A 15,168-nucleotide genomic window follows, 5' to 3' on the forward strand; every position below is an offset into this window, starting at 1 on the left:
CTATAACTTTGGACTTAATCATGCAAATTTCAAACTGATGAGTTACACTAGGAGGGGAAACAATACATTTTCTAGTTTGATCATATTTATTTTATCAAGCTTAGTCTCTGAAGATTTATTTTTTATGACAAAATTGCCCCATGCAGTACAAGCCGTCCAACTCTCTACTGGTGCATGCACTGATTCACGTTTTTCCAGCTGTAGGTTTTGAGGGGGGTGGGAAGGAGCAACAAGGGCAATTTAATTGGTATTGGTGACACAGCAAGAGTCAAACTGATGCCTATAAACTTTCATGTACGATTGTGTTCAGTCTATATAACTGAAAGAAAATCAACTTCATGGTAAGGGCAATTACGTATTTTGAAAGGCATATAAGTTGCAGGAGGCTAATGTAGTTCAAACATTGCTCTGAGCAGAATCTTTGAATGAAACTGAGCATAAAAAATATGCTGCATAAAATAAACCAGTCTTCTATTATTTATCCATGGAGCCAGCATGGAGCAATAGAAAAAAGAAAAAAAAATGGACACGTATTTCTGTTTTTATTATATTTCTTAAAGGGGTTGTTTTACAGTTTCTCATATTTTATGCACTCTGTTGATACAATAAAATAAAATTAAAAACTGTACTCTCGTTTTGTAGGACACAATTACATTCTTTTACTCTTGTTTGCTGGATGAGATTTACTCTCACAGCATGTTTCTCCAAGTTTAATTAAACGGCGCCGATTTCCATAAAACTGAAATAAAACACATCATTTTCTTTTGTCAGCTGCACGCATTTATTGACCTGGTCTGAGTTCAGTAAATACTTTGAAGGTCTGAATGGGAAATAATTCCAGCTGTACGATACCGTATTGAACTTATATATTTATTAAGCACACTTGACGTATTAACATAACAGGTCGATTTCTCTGCTGACATTAAATATTTGTGGAATTTGGCAGGGAGCGGAGTGATGTGGGTCTACAAGGCCAAGGGTCAAGATTAGCTTGGTCTTTTACCTTTTTGTCTATATAACCTCATTCATGGCCGATGCCCTGTGCAGTTGATTTGGATGTGTCAGATGTAACCTTCTAATATAATCCATAATGGTTGCACCTTGAAATTTCACAGGAGGGAGGGCTTTCTGTTAGGAATGGGACATTTACGAATGTGAACATCGTAAGGTGAAGCAATGTGTTACATTTGGGGATTGAAAAACGGGAATGAAGACTGTAGTCTACCCTTTAAGACATTGGGCTGGGGATGTTGTGATACGGCAAACAAAACTTGCTTTACCAGTGAATTCCCCACACATCCCCAGCAGATGAAAGCGCCAGCTTTGTCAGATAATATCAGGCTTTTGTCTGTCATAGACATCTGACTTTGTGAAACTGTTCTACCTACACTAGTTTTTGAGTAGCTAAGTAATGTAGTTCTTTACTGACAGGTATATGTCTAGTTCTATACATAATGTATGCTAACTTCCTAACTTCAAAATTCTATGTCACAAAATTCTTCTCATGGCACAAGCTTTCGTTACAATATTTATTTCCTTTAGCCCATTCCAAAAACCAGATTATACTGGGAAAATAGAGGCTTTCGTTAAGTTACGATCTGTGATCATACCCACAGTATTTGTCAAAGATCGCACTAGTTAATCTTTTACACAAGGCTCAAATTAAGGAATGCCAAAAACTTTGTCTGAATGCTGTCACAGTTATGATGAATGTATTGCTACTGCTTTCTGTGTCAAGGTACAAATGTTATGAGAACAAGTATTTGGCACTACCTCTAGGGCTTGAAATACCCAAAGCAATACAGTACCTGAAATTGTTTATTAGACTTTTGTAAAAGGGGGCTTATTTCCAGAGGAAAAAAGATTATACGTGATAAAATCATAATCCTCTCAAGGGATTAAGTAATTGAAAGTAAAAAGAAATGTATCTGAGGAGAGGAAAAGTCTAAGATTCATTTATAGGAATACACTTGAACAAATGTGGAGAGGAAATATTACAAAATCCTAATGCAAAAGAAAGTACTGAAAGTCACATATTTGGTAATTATCCAAATTCTATATTCCTCCCTTTAAAATAATATTAACTTCTTGTTCAATTTTGCTGTACTTTAGTTAAGGATTGGAAGTTAAAAGACAGGCATGTAATAATTTGATGATTTTATCTATTGACTACTTTTTACAATACACCTTCTTTAGATTAGGAATGTCATATCTGAAAGGATGCTTTTTGCAGTTCAAACTTGTGTTCCAGCATGCAAAATTATGAAAAGAAGTAACATAATTGATATTATAATGAATGGGGAACCTGATGCTTATGTAATATTACTTTAATGTATATAAAGTGACATAAGGTTATGGATTTGGCTTTTGTTTATTTTACTTTTCCTATTATTGAAAGTGTAAAAACTGTTTAAATAATCCTAAGAACCTGTTTTTTGTTTTTTCCTGAAGTGTGTGCATACAGCAAGTTTGCATAACAGCTACAGGCTACTGTGCCCTCTAACAAAAACTGTTGTGCATTGCCAAACAGAAAATCCCATGATAAAATCACAAAAGTAAATAATGCATAAATGTGAAAATGTGAATTTCTTGGCCTTTCAAATACAACCGACACAGTTTAATAATAATAATAATAATAATAATAATAATAATAATAATAATAATAATAATAATAATAATAAAAATAGATCATTTCACATTCTCTTGGTGCTCTTATGATGCTTTTATTCATTTTATTTTCTACATACATTTGTGGCGTACAGCCTGTGGAAAAAAAAAAAAATGTCTACTGTAAGCGGAGTCCCTGAGTTTTAATTAACTAATCAGTACTCTTTTAATTGACAAGGCACTTATCAGAAAACACAGTGGCCCACTATTAAAAGTGTTTAATAAGGCTCTGAGTGCGGAAAAACTTTCTTTTACAAACTTGAATTAATCTTTCTGACTCACCTTCCAATCACATGATGGACCCCCTAAACATTTAATTATCTAGGAAATGTTTCAGATCCATCAGATTAACTTTCAAGACACACCAAGGTATTAGCACATTCTGTAACCAATTACCTGCATTTTCCTAAGTTATTGCAAATGTGACCTTTAGATAGAAGTTGATTGCATGTTTCCTGGTGTGTGTATAACAATCTGTGTCTGAGAGGCGGACATTCTCCCCTCATGTGATGGCTGGCATTAATGTTAATACACTCTGATGGCTAGAGAACAAATAAGTGTTTCTGACATAATACAGAAGCATTTGGGGGTGGATAAATGGGCAGACACTTTAATGAGGAGAAGGCAGTCAGCCGATCCTCGTCCACTAACAGGCAGCAGAAACCCTGCTGCAGTTTTCATGCATAGAAAATTACCTCAGCCTCCAAAGAAGAAGTAGATAAAGGGAAAAAAAAAACACATTAAGCAGTGAAGATTTTTTATTTTTGCAAGATATGCTGATCATCAAAACAAACAAAACAAAAAACGGAGGGAAAGGTAATGCGGTAAATTAGTAATATCTCACTTAAAGACAGTGTTCGCATGGATGAGCCCTCAAAATATGGATCAGAATTTCTTTCTGCTCCTAAGGCAAGAACACTGAGTAAGCGGAGTGAAACATTTGACTAAATTGAGACACGCTGTGCACTACCTAGATCCCTCATGCAAATCCATTCACGGCACCAGCCTGGCCCTCCAAGACCAGCAACTGATCAATTCCAGTAATGCTGGTTCATCCTAAATAGACTCATATACTGACAGTCCTGAAGGCCTGAGGAGGTTGCATGTCTGAGCGAGCAAGGGGGCTGGTGAATATTATGTACATTTTTACTTAGATGTATTTTATACTGCAGTAATTAATATGAAATATAAGGTGGATAGATTTGATAGAAACACTGGGTGGTCCCTAGAGTTAAATGATTTACTTGAATCATCCTAGAAAAATGAATGTCTTCATGTAAATACATTTTTCCAAAGAGACTATTCCATCTTCAGTACAGACAAAAATGTCATACAGACCATCATTCTTATAGTCCAACTAGAATGAATGTACACATAATGTATTCACACTCTGATATCTATAGTTTGTTGTTGGCTTTTTCGACCTCAAGAAGGATCTTCCCCTCCCTCTGAGACAGGTTCACACACAATATTTGTAGCACTCCTCCACGCACAACCTCCCCCACTCCTCTGGGTAGCATGGCTTGCATTTGGGGACTGTTTTCTGCAGTACATGCCACAAAGGTTCAATGGCCCATCAAGAACGCACCTTCAATGCTCCCTTGACCAGTTGGACACAGACTTGGTCCTTCTAACAGGGCACACCAGTTTTGCTACCTTGTCCTAGTGTACTTTAAAATTTCTAGTTCTACAGGATTTAAAACCAAAATCTCAAATCACAACATATCCACCTCCAAACTTTACAAAGCGGATGCCATTCTTCTTATCATGAGCTGCACCTGTTCTGTACCAGCCTTCCTGCTGATGTTCCCTGAGACCTAAAGACAAGTTTTTGACTTTTTGGGAAACTTTTGTGAAGACCAAGCATTCCATTACATTAAAAATATTAGTTTTACATATTCACAGGGCATGGATACATTTCACACTGTGCCTCAGACATATATCTAATTATTTATTACAGAGCGTATACTAATCTATACAGTTTTCTTTATATCACCACCCTTTCTAACACCACCATCTTGAGTTGCTTTGTACCTGTGCATGATTGCCTCTCTCTGAACTCAGCAGCTTCATAATCCCAACCTCACTGACTGCTATTTTCAATGTTTGTCCCAGACTAGGTGACTGTACAATTGTGGTTCACAAATGTTACAATTTGATGTATATGTAAAAAAAAAAAAAGAATGCATGTACATTTATATATTTTTTGCCTTATATGGTATCAAGGGTATGAATGCATTTGGAGGCAACTTCAGGTAACTCTACATATATCTATCCTTCCATCCCTTCATTTTCAGTATCTGCTTCTTCTAATACAGGGTCACGGTTGCATATATCTGTGTATATGTTTTAAAAATGTTTCCCTTAATGGTTTACAAAATGATGCTCTACTGATGTCTCGCCTTTCTCAGCTGTAGCTCACTCTCTCCCCAACTCCAGGCATCTCTCCTTAACCCTCAACACCTTCCCTCTCAAGAGTCAACGTCATGTCAGAAACTCAAACAAACCTGAGCAAAAACCCAGACTCTCTATAATGTGCTAAAACATACTGATCCTGGACCTGTCAGCTCCCCAGCCAGTTCCTGTATGTCTCTAGTGCATGTATGTGTATGTCTTTGTAGTAGAGTTGGGGAAGTACAATGTTTTTTCACTGGGGGAAATGTCATTGCATTTATCAAATTCCTACGTGTGCTGAAGCTACATGGCATTGTCCAGGGGTTATATTGAGCACTTATGTTAACCAGCCCTTAACATCTGTTTGGCTTCATTCGAAACTACACAAATTTTCTGTTCTCAATCAAAGTACTCTTTCAGGGACATGTAGACGGTGAAACATGCAAACTGTCAGCAGTTACTTGAATTTTAACTAGACACTAAATTTAACTACATTACACCGATCAGCAAGAATAGTTGATGTTAACCACATTGTTGATACCTTTTTCAAGTATGCAGCTTTTGTTCTCATAAGTGTTAAGAGACCTAAATGACAGACGAATTGAAGAATGATGGTAAATGTCTTGCTTTACATTTGTTGTTTTTGGTGGTGGTGGTGGTGGTTTGGATGTTTATTTTAGTATTCACGCAGCTGAGCTTTTCATGGAAACCTAATCAAATTAGAACTATTCAAGATGATTCTTTGCATATATATATTTTCATATGGTAAATGGGATGCCATTGCTCTGAAACTAAGCATAATTCCTACAGACCAGATTATCAAACAAAAACTAACTAACAGTGAAAGAGAAATACATTTAAATATTACAAGGAGAGATTTGTTTTCTCTTTTTAACTATGAGAAATTCCAGGAAAGTACGCAAGAACAGGAAGCTTGTAGGAATGTGAAAGACACTTGCTCTGATCGAACCCCGTTAAAATACAACGGCACGATAGCGGAAACTGTGGCACATGAACTTCCAGAAATGTATTGACTTCTGCGGGTGTTTAAATGCAAGGAAGTTTAAAGGTGAACACAGATGGAAAAGAGCAACTGAATTTTTGGGAAACTAAATCACCATGTTCAAGTAATTGTTAAAGGTCATAGGAGATCACTTTGGCTCCACATATTTGTGTTTTTCATTTTCTAATCGATCAATATTATGTTTTTCAAGAGAAAATGTAATAGAAGACTTATTACTGACCTTTTTCTCCCCTTCCCATTGTGTATTAAATCAACACATACAACAAATGAGATTCACTTGTTGTTGAGGCATAAAACCCTAACATACAGAGAAGAAAACAAGAGGCCTATTAGAAATGGATATATATATATAGACAGGGTTTTAAGTGTTGTAATGATTTATGATGCTAAAAATTGATTCTGAAGAATCAGTGTGAGGTTCAGAAAATTACATCTTTGTGTATCACGCACTGTTTGTTTCGTGTAGCTGCTAAGAGTAATAAAGGGGTGTTGTAGAAGTCTTTAAATAATTTGAATGATGAATACTATGACAGTGCCAGTGTATTATATCAAAAGACTTCAGTTTTCTCTTTATGGTTTGGTTTGTTACTTTTTTGGGTTTATTTTGTGAAAAGCTTAGTGACTTTTAATGTGGGGCAAGCACATGAAAACACTGTCTTTCACTGTGAAGAATTTTTTTCTAGCATTAAGTTGCATTTAGGATATCACCATGCTGTCTGGGCAAATATAAAGAGAGTGCAAGTGCTGAACAATCGGTTGACATCACCACTTGAACATGAAGCCTGTCACATGAAAATTATTCTTATTACATCATCTTTAAGCTCCATTTAAGCTCAAGCATATAACTGCAGTCTTTTTATTTTTTATTCTTTACTTTTTCTCACCCAACTCTCATCAATTTCTACACACACATTTTAACTTGGATTAATTTGATTACTCTACATATCATATTTTTTGTATTAAATGCATCTTAAATCTCTAAAGATTCACAGTACTATTCTGGGATTTTATAAAGTGGATATTTTCTAAATGGCATTATGTTATTTTTGTTTTGCATTATGACGGTCATTTTAACACTAAAACATGTCTGAGCTGATTGTTTGAAAAAATGAAACAGACGATAGATAAATTAAATATAAGCTCATGCGCGTGCACACACACACACACACACACACACACACAAACAAACACAAACAATAATCATAATATTCAGTAACACTTGATTTCTAATGAGGGAACACAGACAAAGACCCAAGTTTTCATAATTTCCTCATAGCAGTGAGTAAACTATTTTTTTTTTCCTGTTTGATTTATAACCAATTCTCGAAAACTTCTATTCCAGTTCAATATTGCATTAAGAATAATAGTTGTATATGTATGATATGCTTGTGATGAGTCTTTTGCTGTTGGATTTTAACAATACATTTCAAATCTTTGACTTCTTGGTGAGGGTGAGCTCGTCAGAAAATGGAAAAATTAGATTACAAATGTTCTGGAAAAGTATTAGGACAACATAAGCAAAAACAACTGATGAAAGGGAGATAAACTTTGGAAAATGTCCGCATACTACCAATGACATGCATACTAATTAGAAATGATTATGTTTAAACCAATTAAGGTAAAGAGTTCTTATTATAATTTCATTTGCTTGAAACACTTCAAAAAAAAGAGGGAGAAAAAAACACACACTCACACAGAAGAAGGCATGTGATGATAGAGCTCAAACTTTTGACCTCTACGAGGAGTTTAAGGAAGGTGTTGGCATGTGGCAGGCTGGGGCAGGATATCATTCTCAGATTCGAGTGAGGACAGCCAAGATATAGTCCTTCAACTGCACTTGCCAAAGTTACCCCATCAAGTCCAAAGTCACCTTAAGTTAACGAAAGGTATGGGATTCAGATAAGTAATGCAAGCTTCTCATTTGTTATGTTCGTAAGCAAAGCAGATGCCGATAGCTCAGCATGGAATAAATTGACATTTAAACATAATAAATGACTCGTATAAGATTCAGGACAGATTTTCATATTCTTTTTAATTTCCGTGGTAATAGCAGTAAATATTCATTAATTAATTTAAAGAGACACACAAAACTTGAAAATATTGAAGCTTTGTTAATATTGGCTTCTTATGATGATGAAGCAACTTTTGTACAAGTTTTTCAATCTAGATCATCTAATATTGTTTGGTTTACTGAACAAGAACAGCAGTCTGATTGTGCGTAGATATAAAAGTATACAATTATACCCACAAATGTCTACATCTCAAGCCCAAGCAGATGCGTCTCCTTCTCTTTAGAGAACCGCACTTTTATTGTGCCGATCTCTACAATGTTCTCCCACTCTAACCCAGGGAAACAGACGTCAAGTACAATCTCTTCAATTAGCATATTACATCCTGTAAACCAGAACAAGAACAACGGAGTCTAAATGCTTGCATGATGAGAGCCATCACAGTCACTGTTCAGCAGCCAGAGATTAAAAGTAACCACCCCTGCTCAGCATACCCCATCCAGTCCAAACGACCACTTAAAATACTTGCCGACCGCTAGTATTTAAGGCAGCCTAAATTTGAACTGGCAACTTGAGAAGGTTTGGCTCATCCTGGAATCTGTGCAGAGTCTAATACTAAATGAGGATCGTACTTGAAGTATTAACTTTGTTCAGGGATTCAACAGGTGTAAGCAATTAACTAATTTATTAGATTGTTATTTATTTATATCAGGGGTTTCCAATGTCTGGTGATGGAGGGCCAATTTTCGTAGGTTGCATGGGATTGGGGGGCCGCAGTAGAAAATGAACCACTGATGAAAGTGAAATATGTCCCAAATCATACCTTTTTATTTCCTATACATTTCTGTTAGGGAACATTTATGAACTTGAATAGTTGTTTTATTATTTTCCTCCAAATTACATGTGCAATTTATTTTTGAAAATGTTCAGAAACTGTAAAAATATAGTAAAGGTTCAGAAAAGAGGGGGTTGAAGGTTGGCTTTGGGGGGCTGCATTTGGCCCCCGGGACGCACTTTGGCAACCCCTGATTTATATTACATATGTATTTAGTTATTCTCTCTTGGCAAACGGAGTCAACTGCCCTTTTGGGAGTGGGATCCCTAATTTGGTTATTAAAGGCATCCCCAATCATCAAGTAATGTGACAACATTATTTACAAGGTGTATAGGTGACATCCCTCCCACACACACACACTGTTTGACATGTCCCTCTCTCTCTAATCCCTTCCCCACGCTCAATAACTCGGCAGCACTCCCTCTCCACTTCAGAAACAGAAGTTACTTGGTAATTTCTTGATACTTGAAAGCAAGTCCAGTCAATTTCTTTGGTCCAATGATTTGTACAATGATTACCTTGAATCCTGCAATGACATCTCTTAGTCTTGTCTGCACTATAAGCCAACCGTATCTGTTCTTGTTGTTCTGAGCTTATGTTTACACACTGGTTTGGGTCATCTGTAGTGTTTGTATCATTTTTGTGTTCTTGGTCCACTTTTCACATCCAAGTGTTAATACAGGAAGAATACTTTGGTTGAAGACTTTCGTTTTAACCCACAAAGGCCAATTTCCCTTTAGAATTATACTTAATCCTTCGAAAGCACTCAACCCCATTTTAGCTCTTGCGTTTGGACATTTGGTTTGCAGTTGATGATATTAACTGACCCATATACACATAATTGTTGACCTCTTCTAGCTTGTTGCCATTTGCTTCAATCACCTCGGGAAGAGTGTATTTGTTAAACATAACTTTTCAGAACTACATTGATGCTAACCTCATGTAGTTCTTGAACTCGAAATAGTAGCTCTTCAGGGTTCAATTTAAACACAACAATGTTGTCAGACAAATGTAGGTGATGTAAGTAGTTCCCATTCGTCTGCTATGAAATAACTACAGACCCATTTCTTGCCAATGCAGTGTTTAGAACACATTTTACAATATGAGTGTAGATAGCCCTGTGGATATAGTATTCCTTTAAAAAATATTTCAGCTTTTAGTCAAACTTCATAACAAGATCCCATCTGTAGCACCTAATCCATATAATATTAATAGCTGATGGATACAAATATATAATTGGATTGGGTTAAGGTTACCTGTATATTGGCAAATAACTACATTAATAATGTGTTTATAGGTGGTTAAAATCACCATCTATGTCTATTATATACATTTAGGTCCATACATATTTGGACAGTGACACAATTGTCATCATTTTGGCTCTGTACGCCACCACAATGGATTTGAAAAGAAACAAACAACATGTGCTCTAAGTGTAAACTTTAATCTTTAATTTGAGGGTAGTTACATTCAAATTGGGTGAACAGTGTAGGAATTATAAAAATGGGTGTATGTGGTCCCCCCAATTTTAGGGGCTCAAAAGTATTTGGACAAACTAACATAATCATGAATTAAATTGTGAGTTTCAATACTTGATTGCAAATCCTTTGCAGTCAATGATGTCTGGAACCCATAGACATCACCAGATGCTGGGTTTCTTCCCTGCTTGTTCTTGGGGTGTTTGGCCTTCAGTTTTGCCTTCAGCAAGTGAAATGCCGCTCAATTGGATTCAGGTCAGGTGATTGACTTCGCCATTGCAGGACATTCCACTTCTTCACATTAAAAAAGTCTTGGGTTGCTTTCGCAGTATGCTTTGGGTCATTGTCCATCTGCACTGTGAAGCGCCATCCAATGAGTTTTGAAGCATTTGGCTGAATCTGAGCAGGTAATAGAGCCCTAAACACTTCAGAATTCATCCTGCTGCTTTTGTCAGCAGTCACAATAAATACAAGGGAACCAGTTCCCTGGGCAGCCATACATGCCCATGCCATAACATCCTTCACAGATAAGGTGGTATGCTTCGGATCATGAGCAGTTCCTTCCCTTCTCCATACTCTTCCCATCATTCTGGTACAAGTTGATCTTTGTCTCATCTGTCCATAGGATGATGTTCCAGAACTGTACAGGGTTCTTTAGATGTTTTTTTTGGCAAACTCTAATCTGGTCTTCTTGTTTTTGGGGCTTACCAATGGTTTACATCTTGTGGTAAACCCTCTGTATTTACTCTGGTGAAGTCTTCTCTTGATTGTTGACTTTGACATGGAGGGTGTTCTTCATCTGGCCAACTGTTGTGGGGTTTGTCTTCACCAGGGAAAGAATTCTTCTCTCATCCACCACAGTTGTTTTCCATGGTCTTCCGGGCCTTTTGGTGTTCTTGAGCTCACCAGTGTGTTCCGTTTAAGAATATAAATAATAGTTGATTTGGCCACAACTAATGTTTTTACTATCTCTCTGATTGGTTTGTTTTGATTTCTCAGCCTAATGATGGCTTGCTTAACTCACAGTGGCAGCTCTTTGGACTTCATATTGAGGGTTAACAGCAACAGATTCCAAATGAAAATGCCACACTTGGAATCAGATCTAGACCTTTTATCTGCTTACCTGTAACTGAATTAATGAGGGAATAACACACACCTGGCCATGGAACAGCTGAGACAGCTGAGCAGCCAATTGTCCAATTACTTTTGAGCCAATAAAATTGGGGGGAGCACATATAAAAACGGGTGTAATTCCTACACCATTCACCCAATTTGGATGTAACTACCCTCAAATTAAAGATGAAAGTCTACACTTAAAGCACATCTTGATTTTTTCCTTTCAAATCCATTGTGGTGGTGTACAGAGCCAAAATGAGGACAATTGTGTCACTGTCCAAATATTTATGGACCTAACTGATTGCTTTAAAGTGTTATAGATGTAACCCTACTACCAATATTTTTGCTCTCTTTATAGATGCTGTCTACTTGAGAAAACTGTTGATTCCATCGATATACCTAGGTTTCTTACTTCTGTTATCTTTAGTGGTAGGCAGAAAAGGCAAGAAGCCCACTGTCTACTGAATTTTAACAGTTTAATCTCCTGCTAATTTACTGATTTTATATATTATAACACTGTATAACAATTGTGTAATAATAATAATAATAATAATAAGAAGAAGAAGAAGAAGAAGAAGAAGAAGAATAATAAGAATAATTACTATTATTATTATTACAAAGATAGTGCATGCCCTTTTAATCTTCTGCCCCATGCATCTTATGGAATCATTCAAGTTCAATGTATGTATTTTTAAATATTTTTTTCTGAATTTTCTGAATGTGACTGTAGTTTCCATGTTTTCTCACTCAGCGAGGCATGTATTTCTTAATCTTGTTACCTGTGCGTAACAAGAAATATACGACTTCATAGAACTACTGAAAAAAATATGAGTTGATTGTTTTCCTGAAGCCATTATATGAAAAGAGATTGTGCTGTCTGTGATGTTAATCTATTATATAATTAACCACAAAAGCGGAGGAGGCATTTTTGATCCAAGCGGCCCATTCCTTTGAAAATGGTTAAGTTCGTCAGCTCCTGTACCCCTCACCTCTGATTTAAGTAATCTATTTGATAAACAGTGTAGACAATCCTTTCTGGACCAACAGTGAGTAAAGAGTAACATTAAAAATGTATCATAACATTGAAAAGGAAAATATTGAGGTTCCTTTTAATTAACATATTTAAATGATGATCTTTTGATCTGGGAGTTTCAGATCTTAAGAATCCAGGACAATTCTGCAAAGTATACCTACAAATAAGTTTCAGAGAAAACCCAGTTGATTCATTTATCCATTAGTAAAACATGTTCATATCTTCAGTGATGTCCAATCATTCTGAGCAGTTTAAGACAAAGTGGCCTTGGGGATTCACCCAGCATCACTCGTAGAAAAACAAACCTCAAAAGTACCTCCTGCCATTCAGTGTCACAGGGTTATTTCCCAACACTTTGGTTATCATATGACATCTGGCTTGGTCTACATCTCTGTGTTTTCATACAGTTCAAAATATGACAATATGGTTTATATCTCAAACATAATCAAATCAGCTGCTAATGGACGTTTCGGTGCAAACCCACTCCTCTAATGGATAGCAACTAAATGAGGAGCAGAAGGTGGTCAGACCCCAAGAGGGGTAAGTGACAGGGTATTTGTAAGTATCGCCAAGTGGGGGGGTGGGGACAGGACGCAGAGAAAACAATGCACAGCATCGAGGGGGCTTCTGCCTGCCAATTATTTCTGTTCCCAGTCTCCAGTTGTCATCTTGGATATTAATTTGTACTGTATAAACACAGAGAAATTACCTTGATGGGGGTTTATGAGCACCTTTATTTGATCGTACAGCAGTAGTGGCAAAGACTGTTTAAGGAATAGATCGACACATACAATCAAAGACAATAGAACAGCTCTAATATCCGTTCTTGGTTATGAGTTAGTCTTGCACCTCAACTAATGAGCTGTTCCATATATCATTTAATAGACTTTAATCAGGACTTGAAACAGACCATTGCCATAAGTGTGATTTGCCATTCAAAGAGCAATGAGCTTCGCTGTAACAAAGCCGCGGATTAGAAACCCAAAACTACTTCAATTCTCCAGCGTGCTCTGACATTATATGCTTTTATTCATTTGTGCAGTCATATGTATCGGACACTACCTTAACATCAGCACCGTAATCATCTACCTCGAGCAGAAGATGCAACTGATTAGTCTTTAGAGATCTTCTTATGCCTCCATAATCAGTGACCCAGTAGTAATACATGAATACAGGGCCTATGATGATACATTTTTGCTCGGCAGGCTTTGATAAAATCTGCACAGGAATATTTCAAGGATCGTTTCAATTGTTTGTAACACTGATGAGTAAATGCAATCATCAAGTTTGCCTTAAAGCACTCTCTTCCAGTAATTGTTTCTTTACGCAACTTTAGATGAATGGTTATTTGGTTATTAGTCTAATTAAACACTGTTTGCATCTCAACAAATACATCAAATACATTTTAAAGTTTTACATAGCCATTTAATTTGCAAAACTCTGCTTATGGCAAGCTTCACTAAAAGAAAGCACACTCAATAACAAAACATTCCCAAAAAATTATTATGAAATACAGGCATTCATATATGGCAACTATTTGATGATATTTTTGTATTTTGAAAGCATTCAGGAAAGTAAACTTGGGGGGAAATAAACTACATGTGTCATTATTTATTATCTTGAATGTTACTTATTTATAAAGCTGAATAAGAACGGAATTCTCATATGAGTTGCCTTAAATTATTTAAATAGAAAGACTTAATTCTATACAAGGCTCTTTCAGGTTTCTTGACTCTTCTTATTAATACTTCAGACTGCTCCCCTACGTCTTAAACCCCTAAAAAAAATAATTAAAAATTGTAAAACAAATCTATACTGTTTTTTGGCCCACAGTTCTTGGCAGGGTTAAAGCAGTCATAATTCATAATTTATTCAAGTTACTTAAGGAATATAAAGACATATTACAGCATGTGGCATCATTCTACCATGTTATCGAATAAAAGAAGGAGTTGTGATACCTGACATCTAACTGAAAGGATGCATGTTTAAGAATAAATTCATTAAACGCATTATAAGCAGGTAAAGCATTTATCTCTGTGGAACCGCTCGGCCTATAGTGAGAGGTTCGGCGATTCTTTAACAGCATTTAGTCTTCTCACCGGGAACAGTGAAATCAAAACCTCTTAATGAACTGATAACCCCCAACTAATCAATATCGCCGTGCAGTTAAAGGTTAAAAAATGGCCTGGAGGATGGGGAATTAATAAGTTTGACAAGATTCCAGACACAAAGCTCTGAAATGAATCGGGCCTGTTCTACTCTAAAGACATTAAGGAATTGATGATAACAAACAACAACAATACTACCACTACCACTACCACTACTACTACTACCACTACTACTACTACTACTACTACTACTACTACTACTACTAATAATAATAATAATAATAATAATAATAATAATAATAATAATAATAATAATGAAAATCAAGAAAAACAACAGTCTAAGGGTCAAGTGCTATGCTTATTTTTTCATTAAATAAAGTGTTTTTGTCTCCTTTCCCTTTTAGTGTGATAATCATACAGATGTTGCTGATATTGTGGCTGTTATTTGTGTTATTGTTATATTATCAATTTAATTATTTAAGACTTTCTTGTTTCACTCCAGAT

The sequence above is a fragment of the Amia ocellicauda genome, chromosome 18, assembly GCF_036373705.1.
Source record: "Amia ocellicauda isolate fAmiCal2 chromosome 18, fAmiCal2.hap1, whole genome shotgun sequence".
NCBI lineage: Eukaryota > Metazoa > Chordata > Actinopteri > Amiiformes > Amiidae > Amia > Amia ocellicauda.